The 12,408-nt window shown below is 29.6% G+C and overlaps 1 long non-coding RNA gene across 1 annotated transcript; it reads right to left on the minus strand.

Annotated features, from left to right (window-relative positions):
- Positions 1-9,199: 9,199 nt before the first annotated feature.
- LOC123297936 lies at positions 9,200-9,958 on the minus strand. The gene is made up of 2 exons (XR_006535254.1): positions 9,782-9,958; positions 9,200-9,276 (listed from the first exon to the last, which is right to left on the minus strand). It is a non-coding gene; the product is annotated as an uncharacterized LOC123297936 (long non-coding RNA).
- Positions 9,959-12,408: the final 2,450 nt, after the last annotated feature.

The raw sequence follows: 12,408 nt of genomic DNA on the forward strand, positions 1-12,408 counted from the left end.
CAGGGCGTCTAAAAAATAAATGCATTGAAATCGTCGTACGTTACTTATGATGCTCTTGGTTACCGGTTCTTAGCAATCTAAAAAACAAAGCAAAGGTACCTGTGCCATTTATCCCATTTTGTTTTATTTAAGAGTACCTAGCGATACACTCTTTTGAGTCATAAAACATGTTATAAATAAATACATCAGAGAAAATTTCATTTTCCTTCTTACCAAGCTAGAGAAATAAGAAAAGTCTGGAGGAATAAAGAAGTCTTTAAATTTTCTCTTTCATTTAACAAAAAAAATGTATATAGAAAATCATATAATAAAATTTTCATAATCACAAGATAGATTATACATTTTTTCCAAAATATTCTGTATTTTTTACCATTTGTTAATAACTCTTCTTGAAGAAAACAACCCTAAGATATAAGTTAGAAGGTTTATTAGAGATAAACAAATTTCAGATTAGTTTGGAGGTTAATGAACTTAGTAGTGCCATTTTAAGAAGAGTAGTTTCATAATAACGTCAATTTCTTGATAATTATGAAGTTTATCGAAAACAGTTGTTGCCATGAACTAAAAGCTATGTGCTTGTACAAAATTTCCATTGAACCGAATAGAGTGCCATTTTGATTCACTAACCTCCTAACTAAAATTAAAGTTAGAACAAATTATTGTTATACATAATAATTATGTGTTATTTTTAGATAATAGTTTAAATTATTTACCTGTTGACAAATTGTAAAATTTGAATCTGAAAATTGTAAAATAAATATTGATAATATTAAATTAGTTATTTTTTTATTTCATGTATTTCTCCTAACTGCGCTACCACATTGAGGACAAAGCTGAAAGCAATATTATGACATAGAAAAACATCTAAAATGAAGAGAATTTTCATCGTTTTTACGCTGATTGCAACAGTAATTCCCGTTCCGTGTGATTATCATAATATTGATGCAAACAAATATACCATGCTTATACGAAACCGCTAATCAATAAAATCGCTCATTTGAAGTAATCCTAACCAGGCCCTTGTCAGTCTAAAGCAAACCATTCGTACTTAATTGATAAATTATTACCATTGACTTATACTTTCTGTTCCAATAACAACAAAGCATCTCCTCTCATGCGACAAGTTTGAAGCCATAACAAATCAATTGCAAATTTTATTAGACATTCAAATTGTCCTAGAAAACGACCAAAAAGAACAAACTTTCAAGTGTCTATTAGAAGCATAATTACTACAGAAAATCTAAAATGTGTGTACTATTAATTTACACTGCGAAATGTAAAGATAATGACCTATAAACGTATATACCAGAAATTGATGTTTTAAAACTGCAATGTCAAAATTACTACCCAATGAATCTGTACCAAAACGCTGATCAAGTATCGAAATAGAAATTTACAAAGCGGTAAGGATCTGATGATGCCTTCGACTTCAAATTCAAAATTTTATGTGAACCAGCTATTGGTAACAGCTACATTTTACAGCAGTTTTTCTATCAAACAATCCGGATGATACTGGGTTTTAATAATGATGAACAAATTCGATTCAAACTTGCAAGTGAGAGTACAAAACCAAGCAAGCAGGTAGTCTTTGCTTATCATTAACCTTCAAGTTCTCATTAAAAAAGACTACGAAGCAGCAGACAGATAATCAGTAATTGTATTGAAGCTGTGAAAAATAATTTTGAGGAAAACACAAATAAAATTTCTAAAATTCAATCATATAATAAAAGAAATGATAACAAAAAAGTGATAAACTACACATTCTTCCACTTTTCTCATTATTTCAAAGTTTAAACCAAAACACAGGTGAAGAACATGTACTAAAAATTTTTAAATCAATAATGTAAATATTCAAGTAATAAATAATAATTTATCTTTATCTCAGTGTTACGGAACATTAATATAAAATAAATTTTAAAAGAAAAAAAAGTTTATGATACAAGAGCTGGCAATGTTTTCGAAAGTTTACTTTGAGACGGCTGAATTTCGGGTATTTCTTTCCTTATTTGAACTGAGAGGAAGGTGTCCCTTCTTTTGATTTGTTCAAATTTTAAGCACTAATCAATATTTCTCAAAAGGAATCGTTTTACCGACCTTGTAAAAATAGTTGGGTAAAATGATCCCATTTCATTGTTTACCAAACATTTCGCATAAAATATTAATTGTTATTTTACTCTTTGGTCTTAAAATGCATTTAAAAACAACAATTTTTGCAGCCTTTATCAGAAATTCACACTAAAGAACACAGTTAACGCAACTGTTCTCAGAACCAGATTAACTTCATCCTACCTAATTTCAATAAAAAAGGAAATATCCAAAATTAAGCCGACCTTAAATCAACTTTAGATGGTTGCCAGCTCTTATTCAAGTGGGTATTTGATTAAATGGATTTAATACAGCATAATCAAACACATCTGCTAATTAGCAACATTAATTCAAAAAACTATTAAAACTGATAATTTCAATAAAAAATTTTACATACCGCCAGTTTGTTTATTATGTCGTTATAATAATATTTATTGTATATAAAAATTTAGTATTCCGTAACAAATTCTCCCTCGTCAAATCCCATTAAAACCGCCAATTCAACGAAATTATATTCATTAACGAGGCATTTAAATGGATAAAACAGCAAAGACATAAGACTATCGATATTTTTTAAATGAGTTGTCAACAATGTCAACTGTTTAAACCTGATGTGAGTACAGGAGTCAAAGAGATTTACCGTTGAATTGTGAAAAACTGACTTACACAAGTATTCTGAGTATCCTGAACTACCTTTACCGAACTGCAAGCTACTCCATAAAGAAAACATCATAAAAAGAACCACTATTAAATGGAGGGAGTGACATACTAGTTGTAAAGTCAGGCAAATGAGTCAGTCACGCGAAGCCTTGAGAAGTTGCATTGAGTTGCACAGGGTGTAGGAAGGGGAAACAAAAACATACCTTTCCTGCTTGCCGCTACCTGCCTCTAATCAAGAAAATCCTTTGGAAATCTCTCCTATTTGAAATCTATTGCCGTCAATTATTATTTAAATTGCCACCCCCTGGCAGAATAGTGATTTATGACATATGTATAATTGACGTTATTTATAGCAAGAGGGCGGGTTATATAGATAATTTAAATTATAAAAAGAGTGGAAAATTTAAACATCAGGAACAATTCATTTAATTTAAAATTAAAAATATTAACAACACCAGGATACGAACCAGCGTACCTTGATTAAGGCAAGTGCTATATCCACACAGCTAACCGACTTTTTTATAACAATATAATTAACTTAATACTTACCTTTACTAAATAATGAATTAATGATAATTTTGCTCTGAAAGAAAAAATAGGGTAGATAGAATTTAAATAATAAAACAAAATTTAAAATATATAACGATTTTAACGAAAAATCATATTGTACATTTTCATAAAACAAATTAACAGAGATTCTTCTTTTCGTATTAAAGTTTTTATACAAAGTAAGTAAAATTCTATATCTTTTATATAATAATAATAAAAATAACTAATAATCTGCCCAACATTTAAAATTTTTCTTTGTGAGCGTTTCTTACGTTTGTCTTCGTTGATTACGAATCCATTTTAATGATACTTTTTCTATTAGATTAGATATGTTTTTAGGGTTGTCACATTAAAATATGCAGAAATAATATAGAGATTAATTTTTTTTAAATTATTTATTTTCAGTGTTTCCCGTAAAATAAAATAAAATATCGTCCACCCTGTGATCAAAACGGTTTGTTCATATTTTTAATGGAGTAGAGAACCTAAATTATATACGTCAATCTTGATTGTCAATTATATACGTTAGGCTTACCTTTTATGGTAAGTCAAGTATGGTAAGTCAGTTACGGGCCTGATGATTTTTTTTGCTACCCCCATCATAAAGTCTACCCTACGATTCATCGGTTAGCCAATCTTTAAAGAGGGTCCAGTTGGCACAGGTCTTCGGCTTTTTAAGCCTTTACGTTAACCCAAATCACCACCCTATTATCCACATGCCTTTAATTGATTCAAGCTATTACGGATCTGCGAATTTTTTTCCCCATTCGCCAACTCTCTGATTATTCTCTTGCCTTTGATGAGGTGTGCGGTTTTTTTCTCTTTACGTTGAATCTGTAATTACGTTCACACCGTCGAGGGTTATATTTTTTAGGATATTTGCTTATAGTACGGACTTTTGGGGCCCCTACATAGAATTTGACTGTGTATTGTAATTTTATAGGCGTGTATAAGGTAGTATATAAGGTAGCTGTCTCTCCAAAGTGTTGAAGATTTTATTGAAGAATAAAATGATAAAAAAATTCCCGTTTCGTGACTTAGAAATTTTATCATTCAACACATGTCATCGACATTTAAAGAATATTTCAAAAAAAAAAAGAAGAACCAAAAGATATAAACTTTATTTACACTTAATTGAGTAAGTATTGTTGCTTGCATAAAGTGCGTAAAATAAAATTACCAGTAAATAATAATACTTATTTTACAAAATAATTCATTTTATAGTTAGGTCAAAGCCGTTAATTAAGCAGACATTCGTTTAAAATAAATAAATAATATGATTATAAAGGTATGCACGAACTAACTTATCCATGTAAATAGATTTATTTATGTATTGTCATCAAAATATTTTATGATCAATCAAAAAAAGTTATGTTTTTATAACATCTGAAAAGACATAAATGATATTTATAAATATTTTTTATAGTTGTTCTTCGTATTATTTGATGATAGTGTTAAGTTCTTAGATTCTACCTGAAAGTTTTATAATACTGGGTTAAGTGTTAAGCTCTAGGCGAAATAAAAATTTTTGGAAAACTAAAAATGCAATATTTGATTTTTTTTTAAATGTGTGTGTTTTTTTTCAATCTCTAAGGAACTTCGCTTAGCTAACGCAGCTCCTGCGCTACGAATTTTTTTTCATGTGAATTTTGCGTAGGTTTAACATGATTTAGAATTTAGAGGAAATAAAGAAGTAAATCTTTTAGGGGATTTCAACGTTTCTATTTTATGCCTACTTTCTATGAAGGAACTATAAAGATTAAATATTCAAGGCCGTGCCTTTGAGTGCAATTAGAGAGGATAATTTTTCCCATTGGTGTGTGATAAACAGTACATTAGCATATTCAGAAATTCGTCTGATGAAAGGTTAAAATATTTCGAGAGAAGCTTAATTTTAGGATATGTGTTTCAAGGTTTATTATGTTCTAAATTTCAAATTCCGAAACTTATTTGCATGTATCATTAAAATGGAAAAATACCGCGTAATTAATCAGAAACTTACTGATCTGCGCTCATATAGTCCTATTCACCATTCACGGCTTGTTTATATATTTCCATTCTCGGTTTATTAATCACTAAATCGATGATATGCTTAATAAAAACTTTAATATCCACTTGTTCTCAGCAATAGAGAAATATTCGTCAAATTTCATTTGTTTATAGTATGGTGTAATAAATTTTTACAATCTTGTAAACATAATATAATGATTTTTTCTGTGTACCAGGCAATAATAATTACAAATTGTAATAAAAGTAATGCCAATTAATTTATTCAAAGTTTGTATGAGAAAAGTATAATAAAACTTGTTAAAAACAATTGGAAACATCATCAACAATACTTTTACAATGCAGAGGCTAGTGACATCTATGAATATTTCTGAATAGTATCTTTACCTACAATGTGGTTTGAGTCATTGCAGAAAGTTATTGAGTCGTTTATTGCATGAAGGGAAATGCGTGATGAGCGGAATTCTCATTAACTAAAATATATAAAAATTTGTTTCTGAATCAAAAATCCAGGGTCGAGAAAACAGAAGTACTAGAAAACTCTGAAACAAAAAGATCTACTTCAAATTGAACTACATTTTCATTTTTCTTCATAAATACGTCTAAACTGAGCCTCGAAAAACTATAATAGTTTATTATCATAAACATGATAAAATATTAAAAGAAAAAACATAAATAATATTTAATCGAATATATTTTTCAATTTTTATTCGTATATAACAAAACGGTAGTAGTGTCATCCGGACATTGGTATTTGAGAAAATTGTAAATATACACAACTGGATTAGAGATAGTTTCTTTTTTTGAATAGATAACCAGAAAGTTTTTAAAAAGATTTGTTTATCCATAATGCCATAAAACAGTCCCCATGTTTCTTACCATCACATACAGCTTTTTTGAAATTTTTGAATAACTTTAACAACTGAGCCAGATAGGTGTCTATTGCTTGCCCTTCTGACTACGGATACAAAGTACCCTAGTTCGTATCAAAAGCAGGGACTCTTGTAAATTTTAAAAAAAGTTCAAACAATAACTATACAAATTTTTTTTTCATAATTAAAAACCCAAATTGTAGTGCAATTTTAACGCTAATCTAAGTGAGCTTTAGACCAATTGAGCAAAAATCAAATTTAGATTATATTTTATTGTCGTCATTTCCAACGGTGGTGTGGTAGACTTGGTACAGTGTTGGACTTCTAATCCATAGCTTTAGAGTTCAAAGCTCATGCAAGTCGATCACTTGCAATTGTTCAATTAATACACAACGTGATCTGGAAGTGGTTATCTGAGGAACGCATTACTATGGGCACTGACAGTCTCGACGATAGTACAAGTACGCTAAGAATAACCCGTACCAGATCATTCTGTGGCCAGATTGAACGACTGAATTGAAGAACAATTGACGTGCCGTTTAGCGACTGTCTGATGTTGATAACCTCACCATCACATGCAGTTTTTTTGAAATTTTTTGAAAAAATTTAAGAACTGAGCCCCAGATAGGTGTCCGTCGTTTGCCCTTCTGACTACGGATACAAAGTACCCTAGTTCATATCAAAAGCAGGGACTCTGGTAAATTTTAAAAAAAGTTCAAACCATAACTATACAAATTTTTTGTCATAATTTAAAAAACCAACCCAATTGTAGTGCAATTTTAGCGCTAATCTAAGTGACAGTTCCGATTCGTCTCGACGGTAGTACAAGTACGCTAAGAATAACCCGCATCAGATCATTCTGTGGCCAGATTGAACAGCTGAATTGAAGAACAATTGATGTGCTGTTAAGTGACTGTCTTATACTTACCTTATTTTCTACGAATGAGATGTAATAAAATTGTTGATTCATTTTGGAAACTTTCTAAAGCAAACAATAAAAAGAAGCCCTAGCAACTTCGAAACAACAAGATATGCATTAATTTGTCCTTTATAAATTAATGCGTTTATCCCTTCACTTAGTAATATGAGTATGGATTAAATAAATAGCGGAAAAACTTACGTTATTAGTAGCAGACATACATTTTTGTTTTTCGTTAACAATGAGTAAATTACCCCGCATATTTTCTATATACATGCTTTAAGCTTTCTAGATTTTGTAAATCAATTTTTAATTTTTCACAAACATCGCGTGGCCACGTTTTATGCTTACCTTACTTACTTTAAACATACCATAAATCTACATTAAATAATTAATTTTACATAAAATAATTAATTTTAGCTTTTTTAGATCAAATAAATAAATAGTCAGAATATCCAAGAGATTGAGAAAATGTGAGTTTTATTATGCCAAAAAACCACTCTGTGTTTCACGCTTTCACGTTAATGTTGATAAATAAATTGAACACATAAAGAACGGTTTTTGCACATACACAAAAAATTCGATGAAAACTTCACACAATGAGAAAACCGCGATGCACGCCATTTATAAACTCGCAGGAAATCAGTTCGAGGCTCACATTGTAGTTTATAAAGATATAATGTTTCCGAAAAATTTTAAAACTGTAAAAATAGGTCCCCCGGAAAAGCCGCACGCGGTCGGTTATGAATCATCCTACGACAATTTAAAAAAAAACTATACAACATCTGCATGATTATAATTTATGAAACCGTGAAAACGCCCAGAAAAACTGGAATTTATACAAACTGTAACAGTTGATGGACACTTCGACATGCTATTTCCTTCTTTCTTTTGCAAAAAAAATCTGTTCTTCTAAAACTACTGTTTTCCTCCTAAATATCGCCCCGAGTTAAAAAGCGGACGAGTTAATATTTTACGCCGCACTTACTGTACTTTTTGAGAATATTATGAGAATATTTAGGCTGCAAATAGTAAAATAAAAGACTGCTTATAGAAATATAAAATAAGAATTTTAAACTTTATTCAAGAACTGTACAATAAAAAAAATCGTATGGCAATAATAATTTTATAAAATAAATTACAGTAGTTAGGAATTAGGAATTAAAGAAAAATTATTACAAATTGGAAGGCGTCATAGGTAGGTAAGGGATATTTTGATTAAAATGATCCTGTGCTTTCTAAATGAGAAATGGTTTTCGGTAGAGCTTTCTAAAATTATAGATTTTAGTAGCCCTCGACGAGTAAAACAAAAATCTCCATAGAGAGAAAGACCTGAAAACTTGGGTTTTTGATGTATGGGGTTAGCGATAAATATTAAGCTTTCGAAATTTTATATTTGGCATAATATTCGTCTAGAGTGCCTGGTAGACTTCTATTCTATTTTCATGTATGAGGGGTACAAAAATAAAAATTTTGATTTGCCAATTTTAGAGTTAGACTTTTTTGGCTAACTCTAGCCTGCGATGTATTTTAGGCTAATATTATGCTAGATGTTGGTTCCCGACGACCTGTTTTATTAGCTTTTCTTGATTTTTTTCCCGTTACAACCTTTCGCCCAAGTTTTTTAGATTTCTTGCTGTTAATGCTGTTGGAAACTTTTTAACTACTAGAGAATTTGGTATTACACCCATTTTTTAAAAGTTTTCAATAAGATTCCTTTAAATTTAACATTCACGAATTTCGCGCGTAATTTCATGAAAAAAAAAATTGTAACTTAAACTATTTAGTTTACACAGCCGAATGACGTACTAACATGGCAGCTACTATTTCATGGGGTTAAAAAAACATATTTAAAAAACTGAAAATTTTGAATTGAATTTTATAATTTTTTTTGTTATTTTATGGACTAAAACTAACATATTCTGATTGTTTTTTGTCTAAGCTATCTCAATAATATATTTCTAGATTTTTTCTTACATAGAGTAAAATACCCTATTCAAAATTTTAGTAATTGAAAACCATTTCGCATTTAAAAAAAACGGGAGTTTTTTTACAATAAACTTAACAATTACAGTTAAAATGGGTTGATTGTGTTTTATTTTTATACATATTTTGTAGTTTCTTCACAGATCTCCATATCCTACAGGATCTCTCCTTGGTATATCTTACAGTATCTTTGCTTAACTTAACGTAGTTCCAGCATGGTATTTGCAGTTTCTATGTTAAAGCAATGGTACAATTTTTTTTTCGACAGAATTTAACGAAAAATTAAATTTAAGAATTTAATAATGCTTACTATTAATTCCCAAAGTTTCAGAAATTTTGACCGTTTAAAATGGGAAATAATTATGCCAACGTCCCAATTTCGATCAATTTACGTCAAAATTAATATCTCGAAAGTGAAAATTAATTTCTAAATTTTTTTTTTTAGAATTTTATTGTATAAACATTTTTTTCTACTTTTTCTTCAATATATAATAATATCATAAAAAATAGTTGGAGAGACCGGACATTTTACATGCTTTAAATGGGACATGACCCTCAAAATCGCGAACTTTGTCTTTAAATATCTCGCGATCTAAACGGTCAAAAATTATGAAATTTTAGGAATTCATAAATAAAGCTATTATAAACCCGAGAAAAAAAATTCGGCCAAATCTGTCGAAAAGTGATTTCATGCTGGTACTACCTTAAAACAAAATCTGAAATCAACATTGCAAGACACCTATTATTCATTATTCTAGCCTAGAGAGAGATTCTAGTCTAGTTTTGTGGAAAAACAGCACTAGTTTTTCGTATTTGAAATGTTATAAAAAAATTAATTCGATTGTATGACAAATCGTACTTATAAAATTATTGGCAAATATTTTTATAATTACAAAAAATACATAAACAATAACAAAAATATTAAATAAATAATTAATATCCAAATCATAAAAATTACGTATACGAAAAATACGTATTGCTGGAAAGCGATACTGATTACAAACCGAGTAGATGAATTAACTGCAATTATTCGATTTCTAATCATTTTTTCATAAAATATTTAGGTACTTGTATCGAAAGAATAAAGCAAAAATTAAAATTCGATGAACAATAAGCCTTGAAATGCAAAAAAAATGATTATCTTTTTGAGATATTTTCCTCCGTATTCATTTAATCCGTAATGTGCCGACCACTTGTAAGGTATACACACTTACGGTACTCCAACGGTGATCTGAAAACTACTGCAAATATCTATTCTGTTGTTTTTGCATTCAATTTGTGATAAAAATATAAGAATGGAAGGGGTAATAATAAAGCTTTGAATTACAAAGTTGATTTCTATAAAAAATCTCAACAAATTGTTGAAAACTTTTTTTCAAAAGCCGACTAGGTTATGTAGAACAGGCTAAGGCGAGTTATTTTAAGTCGAAGTCACCATTGTTATTACTTTATTATACTTTATTGTGTGTCTCTTTATCCGAATTGCTCATAGAGTAGGAACCGAGACGGGTATACGACTCTTCTATCTCAGTTTCTCAATAGTAATGAAATAGGTAGAAAAAAAATGTTGTCGCTCAGAGGGACTTCTCTGAGCCGCGTTTGCCCACGCCTGATGTAGAATAAGGAACAGATAAATTTTTTCTCTTGATTTCTACCGATTTTATGGCTTGATTAAATATCTTTATGAAAACATTTAACACCTGCAGCAAGTAAATATTTTCTTGAACTAAAAATGGTTTTTTTTTTTGCTATCATGTTAAGAACATATTTTCTTGCAACTATAATCAACTAGTTCTTTTTTTACTCTATATCGGATCGGATCACGATTTACTGTTTATTTAAGCTATTTATCTAGGCTATTGTCAGTTTAATTAATCGAAAACATCAACTCAAATATTAAAATGCTTTTATCTCAAGGTAGGAAATTACGTCCTTCATGCAGCTAACTCCTCAATAGTCTGAGTTTGTGAAAGCTCATAAATCTCGTTTAATAATAAAAAAACATCATTTTTGAAGTCGAAATGAATTAAATGCGTGTCATTTAAATTTTAATATTTAAACTAAAAGTTTATCACTCTCTAAAAGTCGTTTAGTATCCGCGTATTTTCCATAATATACATTTCACAAAAATTAAGATCGTTTTAATTTCAATTAACTCGCAGCAATGTTCAAAAAAAACTTTGTGTAACAGATTATTTCCAATCCACCGCTTCTGGTGATCTCAGCCAAACTGAACAAACATTTCTTTTTAATGAACGACCAAAACCATATTTTCAACAGAAACCGAAATTTGTGCTTTGTTTAGGGTTGAGACCGACACCAAAACCTATTGATTTTTTAATTCATATTATATGTCTTGAAATTTTAATTAGTAAAAAATATTTTGATGCAATATTAATGGGGTTTTTAACCTCCGTTTCTCTAACATATACGTCTAAAACGAGGCAACCCATATCATAATTTTTTTAATCTTTATTTATTAAAATACATCCGTATACAATTATGATGTGGGTGGACAATTGAACAAAGACAGTGGGATCAATTTTACTGTCCCATTAATTATAATTGTTCACACTGCTGCTGCTTGGATTCGAACCCGCAACCTAAGTATAAGGAGACAAAGTCGATTGCGCCTCGGTTACTTAGCCTCCTTTGATTCATTATGTAAAATGTGTCATCGTTTTTAAGCTAAACTAGTCGAAAGCAAACCGAAACTGAACTTTTGGTCGGACACTAATTTCTTTATATCAAATTTAATCGAAAGAAATACTTCATTTATTCATTGCTTAATTAAGGTAGTTCCTCCGCGACCGTCCAGTCAAAAAGTTTTGGACTAATACTATCATTCAGTGCGTTAACTGTGCTATGACTATTATACATATACAATATATTATTTTCAACAGACTGTAGTTACACACAATTATATCTTCTATTCGTATACACACACATACTTTCATATATACCTTTAACATTAGTTTTTATATGCTTTCCACAAAAATCATCGCTAAAACGAGTTATTAATTTAAGTTTTTTATCGAAACTATATGGTAAATAATTTTTATTTTTATTTATATATTTTCTAAATATAGTATTCTACATTATATTAGTTTTTCATAGAGATGGTGGACGTCATTCATTGGTAAATAAATATAATATTTGTAAATTTGTGTATTTTTATACACTTCTCCCATGTACACGTACAAATTGCGTCACTTTTAATTGCTAATATCTCATGAATGGCATGGTAAATCATCTTCTAATTTTAACAGCAAGTGTATTATGAATTAAATATTTTATATTCTGAGTTTTGAGAAATTCTTGGAATATCAC

The sequence above is a fragment of the Chrysoperla carnea genome, chromosome 4, assembly GCF_905475395.1.
Source record: "Chrysoperla carnea chromosome 4, inChrCarn1.1, whole genome shotgun sequence".
Classification (NCBI taxonomy): domain Eukaryota; kingdom Metazoa; phylum Arthropoda; class Insecta; order Neuroptera; family Chrysopidae; genus Chrysoperla; species Chrysoperla carnea.